The 11,762-nt window shown below is 40.2% G+C and overlaps 1 protein-coding gene and 1 long non-coding RNA gene across 7 annotated transcripts in view; one reads left to right on the top strand and one right to left on the bottom strand.

Moving 5' to 3' along the window:
* The window catches only part of Wdr37 (WD repeat domain 37), a 63,446-nt gene extending 53,850 nt beyond the window's left edge, over positions 1-9,596 (bottom strand). Inside the window, exons 1-2 of one of the 6 annotated variants that reach the window (XM_076939387.1) lie at positions 9,580-9,596; positions 9,285-9,365 (exon numbers count right to left, since the gene is read on the bottom strand). The gene's annotated coding sequence lies outside the window, so the exon portion shown is untranslated. Of the gene's footprint in view, positions 1-3,311; positions 3,403-8,670; positions 8,856-9,284 lie in introns of those variants that run through there. The other 5 variants (XM_076939385.1, XM_076939386.1, XM_034509707.2 and 2 more) reach the window with 5 other exon arrangements.
* On the top strand, positions 8,897-9,801 carry LOC143443347 (uncharacterized). The gene is made up of 2 exons (XR_013112250.1): positions 8,897-9,098; positions 9,691-9,801. It is a non-coding gene; the product is annotated as an uncharacterized LOC143443347 (long non-coding RNA).
* Positions 9,802-11,762: the final 1,961 nt, after the last annotated feature.

Raw genomic sequence — 11,762 nt, 5'->3', positions numbered from 1 at the left:
ACGATCTGATCTGAGGCCATCCTCTGACCTCCGCCATCACCAGGCACACATATTATACAGACAGACAGACAGAAAAGCAAACCACTCACACAAGGAAAACCTTTTGTTAATTCTTGCTGTAACTTTAAAAATAAGTTTTGCTAAATCTGTTCATCAATTTAGGGCTTCAAACCGATGAAACATTTAATGAAATATTCATCAGTCTCCAGTTTACTGCTAAATGAACAATCCAATTCACTACAGTATCTTTTTTAAAGTTTTTAAGCATTTTAAACACTATTTTCCTTTGTTTTCATATGTTAACTGCTAATATACAAATATAAAAGATGACTGTGTATTGAGCTTCTATATTGCATTCTTACTGAATTTCTTTATACATTTTAGAAAAAAAATTCTGTAGATTATTTTGTCTTGTTTTTTAATGTAAATTACTCCTGAAAGAACAAGGGCATTTCTTTCTTTTTAATTTGCAAGTTTTATTTCCTTATACTTTTGGCTAGACATTTTACAATTTCAAGGTAAGAATGCCTTCACCCCTGAGACTAAAGCTAGCTATGGGTTTTCTATAGTTATATACTCAGTTGAGATTTCTTTCTCATGTATTTTCTATGAGCTTATTTCACAAGTAAGTCCTGAATTGTCCTCTTTTTTCTGTACCAATTAATATGAGGTCATAGATTTTCTTTATTGACCTACACAGGGTTTAATTACATTGATTATTTTCAAATACAGATCAATACTGATACCCATGGAAATTCATTCTTCTTCTACCTCTACTTTCTTGTAGATTACCTAAACATGTTTAGACTTTTACACTGGGAACAGAGATGGCTTGGCGGGTAAAATTTACATAAGGCTGACAACTCAAGCTCATTCCCTTCAACTCATATTAAAAAAAAAAAAAAAAGACAAGAAGCAGAATGCTGTGACCCTGTGGCCCAAATCTGTAATATATACCAAAGAGCTATAGAGCTGGATCATACAATACTATTTATAAAACATAGTAAACTTTTTGAAGAACCTCCCACTGATTTAGGTTCTGGTTTATATTACTGTTTCCCACCAACAGTATACAGAATTCCCCTTTTCTCTACATCCTAAACAACATTTGGTTGGTTGGTTGTTGGTGGTTTTTTTTTTTGCTTTTTTGTTTTTTGGGTTTTTTTTCCCTTTGAAGATAGGTGTACTGGTTGATACAACTTGACACAAATCTAAACATATCTGGAAAGAAGGACTCTTAATTGAGAGTAAGCCTCCACAGACTGATGTAGTAGGGCCCAGCCCACTGGGAAGGTACCACCCGTGGGTTGTATAAGAAAGCAAAGCAGGCTAAGCAATCTAAGGGGAATAAGCCAGTAAACAGCACTCCTCCAAAGTCTGCACTTTAGCTCCTATCTCCAGAGTCTTACCTTGAGCTCTCGCTTTGGAATAGACTGTAAGTCAAATATACCCTTTTCTTCCAGAGTTACTTTTGGTCATGATGTTTATCACAGCAATAGAAGACCAACTAGGAGCCAGGCAGTGGTAGCATACACCTTTAATACCAGCACTTGGGAGGCAGAGACAGGGGGATCTCCCAATTGGAGGCCAGCCTAGTCTACAGATCAAATTACAGGACAGCCAGAGCTACACAAACAGTTTCAAAAAACCAAAAAAGAAGAAAAATGAATAAGAAATTAGAAGAAAGAAGAAAGCCAACTAAGACAATAGACATTCTAACTGGGTGAAACAAAATCTCAATATAGTATAAAGACGTTGAGCCGTTTGTAGTTCTTCATTTGAAAAGTATTTGTTTAGGGCTAGAAAGAAGGCTCAGCAAGTGAGAGCTCTAACTGTTCTTCCAGAGGACCAGGGTTCAATTCCCAGCAACTGGGCAGCTCACAACTGCCTGTAACTCCAGTTCCAGGAGAACTGGCACTCTCACACAGATATACATGTACGCAAAACACCAATGCACAGAAAATGTTAAAAAGATAGAGTAAAAATTATCTTTAAAAAAAAAAGTATTTGTTCAATTCATTTTCCCATGTACTGACTTTACTGATTAGGTTTTTGTTTTTTTTTTTTTTTGATATCTAATTTTTAAAAATTCTCTATATTCTGAATATTCTCTTCTGTTAGATGAATAGGTATCCAAAACACATCCTGCCATTCTAGATGGTGTCTCTTCTCTCTGCTGTTTCTTTTGCTGTGAAGCACTCTTTAATTACTGAAACCCCATCTGTCAATCCTTGCTACTATTTCTGAAATAACTGAAGAGTCCTGATCGGAAAGCTCTTAACTATGACTGTATCTTGAACTGTTTTCCTCTAGCAGTTTCAAATTTCCCATCTTCCATGAAGATCTCTAATTCATTTGAGTAGATTTTGACAGGATAGAAGGTTCTAGTTTCAATCTTCTACATGTGGATACATAGTTTTCCCAACATAAATATATGTTTTTTCAACACCTGTCAAAAATCAGAAGTCTGTAGTTGCATGATTTTATATCTAGATCTTAAAAGTTTTAAGATGGTAAATTTTAAATTCCTATCAATAGTTCTAATCAGTGCCATATGTGCTAGCATTTTTTTAAATTTCTCTCCCTCCCCTCCTCCTCCCCTCCCCCCTCCCCTGTCCCTCAATTGAGTTTGAAATGTTCATGGTTCTTCATACACCAACTGATTTTTCATTGAACCCCTGACCTTTTGGACGTGATGCTATCAGTCTTGGGATCTGTTACAGCAGGCCTTTCCTAGAACTGCTTTGACAAACAGGAGCATTGCTTACTGCTGCCAGATAAATATGGAGGCAGAAGTTGAATCAAGGCTCCCTCTTCACGTACCACCACATGAGGTGGACTCCTAGCACAACAGTTCAGCCTCCTCTTGGCTCTCACTCAGATTGCCCGGCTGAGGATGCTCATTACTGTTCCCCACGATTTCCTTACCAATACAGAGGGATAGCCCACTTGGATTTTATGAGTGTTTTGCCTATGAGCAACAGGTATGCCTAGTGCCCACAAGGGCCAAAAGAGGACATCTGATTCCTGGGAGCTGGATTATATAGATGGTTATGAGCTGCCATGTAGCTGCTAGAAATCAAACCATGGTCCTCTGGAAGAGCAATGCGTGCTCTGAACTGCTGAGCCATCACTATTTGCCAAGGACATAGATCTAATTGATTTCTTTCTTTCTTTCTTCAGATATGTACTGTTCTTTGCTTGAGCCCTTTGCTGACCCTAGGTTGCAGACTTCTATAGCATCAAAGTAGGAACATGTAATGGAAAAGGAAACTAAATTGTACCTCACGCTTCAGATCCCAGGAACTTACCTAGTCAGGCTATTTTCCTCTGTCCATCTTTCAGTCTTCTATTCGTTTTATGGATAATGTCCAGTGCTCCTAACTGGACTTCATTTTTTCTCTAAGGGAAATTATTTGTTAGTTTTCCCCAACCCCTTCCCCCCCGCCCCCACAAACACAGTGTTTTTATTTCCAGAGTTCTAACCTCATGATTGGTGGGAAAGTAGGAAAGATCTTTTATTATTCCAGGGGCCTCTATGTTGGCATGTTATTAGTGAACACACAGGCATGCAGCATGCTGGGTTTGGTAAACTAACGACAATATTTAGTCTCTCTCTAGTAGGGTAACATGTGTCAACTGACTTTTGCTTCCATAAGAATCCTGGATTTAGGATTTTTCACCTACAATTCCTATCTATGAAGGTTTGAAAACATCTGACAGAACAGTAGACAGGAAAGAAAATGCAATTTCCACCATGTAGTCAAACATCCAATTAAAGTTCTTCATTTATTCTTCAAGAAAACTGGCTGACTCTGTTTCTTTAAATGCTGCTGCAGTAGCTTTAGATCCAGTCAGAATATGAAGATCCCACTCGTTATCTGAGAGCCTATTCTTCATCTATTCCACTGTATGTGTACAGTTTATTTCCAATTACTGCCTCATATTTTCTGTAACTGGGATATGATGTCAGCTGTCACCCCAAGGATCACAGGCATCTAGCTGTCTTGAAAAAAAAAAAGAGTCACTGTTGGACCCCAATAACTTGTCAGGTGCTTTTTTCCATATGATATTTACTAGCATCTTTTCTTCTAACAGCCACTGATGTTAAGGTTAATAGCCTGAAAAGCAGGCTATACCTAGGAAAGCTGGCCCCCGGGTTAAACAAAATGGTAATGTGGAAGCCAAGACCAGCACTGGACCTTCCAGACATGTCTACACCACCAACTTCACACTCAGTCTCTGTACCTGTAGCTCCTACACTAGGAATACCAGCTCCTCTCGGTAGCTGTAATCTTCGTCAGTCTTTCTCTGTGACAATTTCCTCATCTTTACTTTTGCTTCTATATTGTAATCTGTACTGGTCCTATGCCTGCTGACTTAACTGAATTAAATACAGAGGACATTAATGAAACACACATTTGATCGTATCTGTGAGAGAAAATTAAGAGAGTGGGGAGGAAGACACATATCTTAGCTCTGTACCTCTTGGGCTGGGATCCAGGACTGAATGAAAGGGAAGGAGAAAACTTAGCAGAGCACCAACTCTGTATGCTTCCTGACTGGTGCCATGGTCTGGAGCACTCCTGACAACATGCCTTGACGGGCTGCACTCCTCTCAGCTGTGAACCAAAACAAACCTCCCCTGCTTAAGTTGCTTTGTATTAGAAAGTTGGCCTCAGTGATAAGAAAAGTAACAACTCCAGGTCTTATTATCATTTCCTTCCATTTGTGATACATCAAAAAATGAAAGTATATGAAGGCTTCTGTGCTGGTTTGAATATGCTTGGTCCAGGGAGTGGCAGTATTAGGAAGTGTGGCCTGTTGGAGTGAACATGGCCTTGTTAGAGGAAGTGTGTCACTGTTGGGGTGGGCTTTGAGGCCCTCCTCCTAGGTGCCTAGAGACAATCTTCTCCTGTTTGACTTCAGAACGAGATGCAGAACTCTCAGCTCCCCTAGCACCAGGCCTGCCTAGATGCTGCTATGCTCCCCAAGTTGATGATAATGGACTGAACCTCTGAACTTGTAAGCCAGCCCCAATTAAATGTCCTTTATAAGAGTTGCCTTGCTGGTCTACAGAGTGAGTTCCAGGACAGCCCTGGCTATACAGAGAAACCCTGTCTCGAAAAAAAAAACAAAAACAAAAACAAAAACAAAAACAAAAAAAAAAAAAAAAAAAAAAGAGTTGCCTTGGTCATGGTGTCACTTCACAGCAATGGAAACCCTAACTAAAACAGCTTCCAAACCATGTACTGGTATTAACAAAAAAAGTAATTAGAGAGGAAGTGGCAGGAGGATCAAAACTCAAATCCAGCCTTGGCTGAAAAGAAAGTTCAGGGCCATCCTGGGTTACCTGAAACCCTGTCCCCCCCAAAAAATTAAAAGATGACTCAGAGGTTAAGAGCCCATGCTGCTCGTCAAAGGATCCAAGTTCAGTGCAGGAGCAGTCAGGCAACTCACTACCACCAGCAACTCCAACTCTAGCATCATCCCGACCTTCCTACTATTGCAACCCTTTAGTACAGTTCTTCATGTTGTCGTGACCCCCAACCATAAAATTACTTGTGTTGCTACTTCATAACTGTAAGTTTGCTACTGTTATGAATCATAATGTTAATAGCTTTGTTTTCCAATGGTCTTAGGCAACCCCTGTGAAAGTCACAACCCACAAATTAAGAATCTCTGCTCTAGAGAATCTGACTTCCTCTTCTGGCTTCTGTGGCCACTCCACTCACATGGCACTCATGCAGACCCAATTAATTAAATGTTTGAATTACTAAAAAATTCAGAGGTTTGAGGTTTGTTATCCTAGCAAGAAGGCACACAAGGTAGTAATCACTTGTAAAAGAAATACTGAAATGGTATACACAGAACCCAAGTTAACAAGTGAAAATAGAAAGAATGAAGAGTAAAGGAAAGAAAGCCGACTGTGGGAAGACCTGAGGTTGAAAAACTACCACAAACTGTTGCTTATGAGATTGAAATTAATCAACAAATACAGAGGCACCGATCTCACACAAAACCACTGTGAGGGAGAATTTTCAAATTCAGTTCATAGTCTGACGGTATTTTACAAACTAGCAGTATTAAAATGGTAACTGAAAAGAGAAAGAAAACTCTTTCACTCTGAAAATAAGATAAGTCTACCTGGGCATAATGGTGCATGCCTTTAATCCCAGCACTGGGGGGGAAGAAGGGGTCGGGTAGAAGCAAGTGGAGCTCTGAGTTCAAGGCCAGTCTAATCTGGTCTACATAGACAATCCCAGGACAGGACAGCCAAGGCTACAGAGAGAAAAAGAAAATAGGTCTGGGGTGGGATGTAGCTCAAAGGGAAGGAGACTGGTTGTTAAGCATGGCTGAGACCTTGGGTTTCATCACCAGCACCACACCAAAAAAAAAAAAAAAAAAAAAAATGTTATAAAGTTACTTTTACTATGCACTACTTCATCTATATATGTTTTTAAGAAGAAACAAATCTGAAGCTCCAAAACATAATTACTTTCTTTTAAAACACATCAATTCACCCAACCCAATAAGACAGATCAGTACGTTAAATGTAAAGCTACGATACAGTTTCTTCCTGCACAACTGACTGACTGGCCTGTCAAACTCATCTGCCCTTATTACATGCTGCCATAGGCACATGCTCCTCTGTTGCTTGTAAGCAAGGCAGAGCAATATATGTCCAGCTTTAGTGCAACATATTTAACAAATGAATAAAATCTCTCACATAGTTAATATACTGAATTCACCACCTTGGCAAATGATTTAACATTAAACAGCAGCAGTGAACACTTAGCTTTCTTTCTCTTTTCAAAAGGCTCTTTTTAGTATGTATGTTCAATAGCAAGGTGTTACTAACTACAACAACAGATTCTTAGTAAGTCCATACAACCAAAAAGGGAGCCTGCTGAAGTAGTTTTTACAAGCAATACAACAAACTCTTAATTTATGCTTTTACTTGAAATAATATAAAACATTACTCTCCATTTCATACCTTGGAGGAAGAATTTTAATTTTCTTTCAACAAGAAAAAAAACTGGTTTATTTCTAAATAAATACCCAGTTTATTTCAAAAATGTTAGTTATACATAAAAGAATGGTTATATAATTTACAGATGGTAGTATAAACTATAGAATGTCAAACATCCAGAAGTTCAATAAAGGTATTATTATTAGCATTTTAAGTGTTTATTGTAATAGTACTTTTAAAATTAACTTCTAGAAGGCTGAAACAACAACGTAATATCTAACCAGTAACAGGAGAAAGTGCTCTAAAAGCAACCTTGGAAATCTGTCACCAGAATTAAGTTACTTAAAACGTTCTGTCACTGATGAGATGAAGGCACAGGATACACACTTATCGAGTCTAAAGATGACACTGAACTGACAGACATCAGTAATTAAATAAGCTACTACTAAGAATTTTTTTATCCTAATAACAAAAAGAAAGAAAGAAAGAAAGAAAGAAAGAAAGAAATTCAAATCTAGAAAGCACATCTTTCCTAACAAAACTCTTAGTATCACTGCTGGAGGAAATACCCAACCCTAAGGGTTTTAAGCTCAAATCAAGGGCAAAGTAAGTTAACAAACCAACATACCTATACAAAAAGGAGTATGAACACAGAGTAAGAAAACCAAAGGAAACATACTTAGGTCTTATGTCCAGAAATTTCTGCAAGAAACTTTGATACACACAACCTTCCAACTGCAAAAACTGTAGCTGTCATAAACATCAAGGTCACACTGTTATTACATGTGGCCACTGGCCACTGCCCTGCTGTCTCCTACGGGCAACACTAATAGAGGGCCTCTATTTATTTTGGTCAGGTCATATTTATATATACTCTGCTCAAGTATGGGGTCTAGATGTCAAAGAGAACTTACAAACACTTGAATGTGATCAGCAAAATAACCAAAACAGCAAGGAAGGTGGCATAATAGAAGATTTATTAGAAAAAGGAGAAGTATCCTGGAGGCTTATTATCACCAGCTGTATTGCTTAGAGGTAAAAGCGTTTCAGTAATGCTTTAATGACATACTTTGTAGGCCAAAATAATCCATGTAAAGAAGACCCATCTGAACTTCAAGGAAACTGCCTAGCAATCTACATCCGGGAAAGAGAGTGGTGTAGAGCTAACGGTCCTAGTCTTCAAGCACAAGAAACGTCGAAGAGTTCAAGTTAGACAATAAAACCTCTAAGAACCTGATCAAACGTTCGGTTATGTCTGCTCATTAACTGGGATGGCATATTTACGCAACTTTTTGGTAAAACTGGCCCATAAGATGCCTTAAAACTTCGGAGATTGGAAGTGTAGGGGGAGAAAAAGAGAAGTCTTCAGAAAGAGAAACAAAGGCGTGGCGGGATTTTACGACTTCAGCATCTGCTTACCCCTCACTCTCCGCCCCCTACCCTTCCTCCTTCCCAGAGGCCATACCCCGTCTTTGCGGGATCGAAGGCCACCATCTTCGAAAACCCGGGCTTCCCCCAGGACCCAGGCAGCCAGGTAGACGCCACCTGAGTACACAGGGAGCCAGAGAGAGTGCGCAGGGTTAGAACTGTATCCTTCGTCTACCTCGAAGCCTCGTCCCCACCGCCACCCCGACACCTTACATCCCCCGAGCACCCGAGAAAGACGCCAAGACAGACAGCTGAGAAGATGGCGTCACCTGTCACAGCAGCAGCACTCGCGTCCGCCTGGAACCAGCCTAGGTCACACTCAATTCGTAGATTTCCCCCCGACGAGGCTCCCAGGACAGATCCAGAGCAGCAAAGAAAATCGGCCTATTCCCTCACTGACAAGACCCGGCGACCCGAACTGGCGCGCCCGCACTTCCGGTAACTGCGGAAGTCCCGCCCTCAAATATGTTCCTTAAAAAAACAGACCGGAAGCTCCGCCCCACGCCCAACGGCTGCGGAAGTTCTTTCCTGGTCTCCTTCGCAAGGTCCCACAGGCTTGTTCCGCGCGGATAGTCTCCTGTTTTGGTTTTCGGTTTTGACACGGGTTCCTGAAGACCTCGACTATGGCCTAGCTGTGCGCTGAGCCAAGACCCAGCGAGTGACTGCAGAACGAGTATGGCGACCCCTGGTGGCGCAAGTAGGCTCAGCGCTTTCCCTGTTAGCTTTCCCAAAATGCTCACAGGCACTACTAGACCACTAGACCCCAAATTCTGCACCACACACTAACGGTACTCGCGATCCATACACGATTTGCTCCCCGAGACCCAGTAGCGTCGGTAACACGAGAAAAGCACACGCAGCCTCCGGGACCGTGGGTACTTACCACTGCAGGGGCTCCTGTGAGGGGTCCACAGTCAGGCAGGTTTTAAGTCCATCTGTCCTAAAAGCTCGCACAAGCCGAGAACTGGAAAGGAAAATAATCTATTAAAATGCAAAGTCAAGTGTACTATTTAACGTAATCAGTTTCAGAATATCTCAAATCCAACTGCTTTACAGGCTGACTTGCTAGGAATGGCTTCCCGGGCAGGACTCAGTGGGAGTCTTGCTGGCTGGCTGCAGGAATGCCTGGTGGAGATAGAACTATTAATATTTCAGCTTATCTGCAGAAGATGACTCACCCAGTTTCCTTCTGAAATATCTGATCACCATTGGCTAGGAAGGGAAAACAGAATCAGCTGTTCACTGCAAAAGGTGGGACTTGAGCTGCTTTTTTCCTCCCTTTAATCTAGGTTGGGAAGACCTACATAACAGACTGGAACCGTTATGTAAACAGCCTTGTCTTTCCGAGCAACTTTAACTGGATGTTTAAACTCATCTAAAGTAAAAGCATTCCTTCTATATGGGTCAACATTCTTCCTCTTCCTATAAGATAAAACTAAAGGTTCAGATTCCAAGAAGCAGTAATGCAATATGCTTGCTGGAGAAGAAACAAATTTATCGTATTTGGAGACTCAAATAACCAATATATTCTGTACAAGAAAATGTGGGGTTACTTATGTATTAAACATAATATTTAAAGCTTATCACTAGTAACAATTCTATAAATATGAACTGAGGAAAAAGATTTGGCTTCTCAGAGAAATTCCTGTCAAACTTGGAGGCTGTGATATTTATTTAAGAAAATTTTAACTGTAACAATGAATGCATAAGACGTTCTGCTGTTAGTGATAGCCAGCAGAATAGACAGTGATAGCACTGTAAACCACAATTCCATATCCAAGTGACATCCTACTAAGTTTGCAACAGAGCAGCCACATTTGGATGTCACTTAAGATACTTTTCATGGAAGTAAATTTTATCTTTGATATATTTAGAGTTCCACAAAAAAAAAAAAAAAAAAAAAAAAAAAGGTGTGGTGGTTTGAATAAAATGGCCCCCATAGGCCCATAGGGAGTGGCATTATTAGGAGATGTGGACTTGCTGGAGTAGGTGGGATGTTGTTGGAGGAAGTGTGTGCCTGGGAGCAGAAGTCTCAGAAGTTCAAGTCTGGCAAGTGAGTCTCAGACTCCTGCTGCCTTCTAATCAAGAAGTAGAACTCTCAGCTCCTTCTGCACTACCATGTCTGCCTGCATGCTGCCATGCTTCCCACCAAGACCATAATGGACTGAACCTCTGAACTGTAACCAGCTCCAGTATCAGCTATGGATAATTACTTCTGGGAAGCAGAGTCTGAGGACCTGAACTTAATTTCACCTTCTGAGCAAATAGAGACTGAATACAAACTGGCTATAGTTATGTTAAAAGGAGCAGGCCTCAACATCTATAATTGCAGTTTTATAGGCTCCAATGTCTTCTTCTGATCTCAGGTATAAGGCACACATATGGTGTACATGTATGCAAAATATTCATACACATAAAATAAAATTTAAAAAGTTTAAAGAAAAAAATCAGCAGGGCAGTGGTGATGCATGACTTTATCTCAGCTCTTGGGAAGCAGAGATGGATCTCTGGGTTCAAGACCAGCCTGGTCTATATAGTGAGTTCTAGGACAGCCAGGCCTATACAGAAACCCTGTCTTGCAGGGGGTAAGGGAGGGAGCCTAAAGTCACAGAATAAAAGGCAGAATAAAACTCTTTGCATAATATTAGGAGTTTAGAACGTACTGTATGAATCTGAGTTACATAAAGGAGCATTACTCATGCATAGTGTACTTGTACCTTCCAAATCCTACATTTCACCATCTCAGGATTATATACAAAGACATCATTGTGAAGATATCACACCCCCCAGATCTCATGGCAATACCTAACTAACAGAATCTTCACAAAGTACAGTGTTGAAATGCAAATATTATGATATTGTGTTAGTCTTCCGTTGCTATGATCAAGATGCCTGATTTTTTTTTTTTTTTTTTTTTTTAAAAAGGGACGATTTCTTCTGATACATGGTTTCGGGGGAATTAGTTCATAGTCACTTGTGCAGGATATCATGGTGGTAGGAACATTTGGCAGAAGAAATTCTTCACCTAAAGCAAAGAACAAGGCAAGGAAAGGCCAGGAATAATATATTCTTAAAGCTTATCTCTGGTCTTAGACCCCACCTATAGAGTTTCCTGACTCTTCCAAAGTAGCACTCCCATCTAAGGAACATGCACCCCAAATGTGACTATGTAGAGATCATTTTGTATTCAAACCATAACATTCTGCCCTTGGCCTCCAAAGACTCATAGTCATTTCATAATGCTAAGTGTATTTAGTCTATTCCCAAGAGTCCCCAAACTCGGTAACAATTCCAAAGTATACTCCAAAGACTAAGTTCAAGATCTATAATTTTTAAAGTGTGTGTGTGTGTGTGTGTGTGT

This window comes from Arvicanthis niloticus, chromosome 8 (assembly GCF_011762505.2).
Source record: "Arvicanthis niloticus isolate mArvNil1 chromosome 8, mArvNil1.pat.X, whole genome shotgun sequence".
In the NCBI taxonomy this organism is placed as follows: Eukaryota; Metazoa; Chordata; class Mammalia; order Rodentia; family Muridae; genus Arvicanthis; species Arvicanthis niloticus.
The sequence above is the reverse complement of the archived record's forward strand: the minus strand, read 5'-3'. Positions and strand labels throughout refer to the sequence as shown.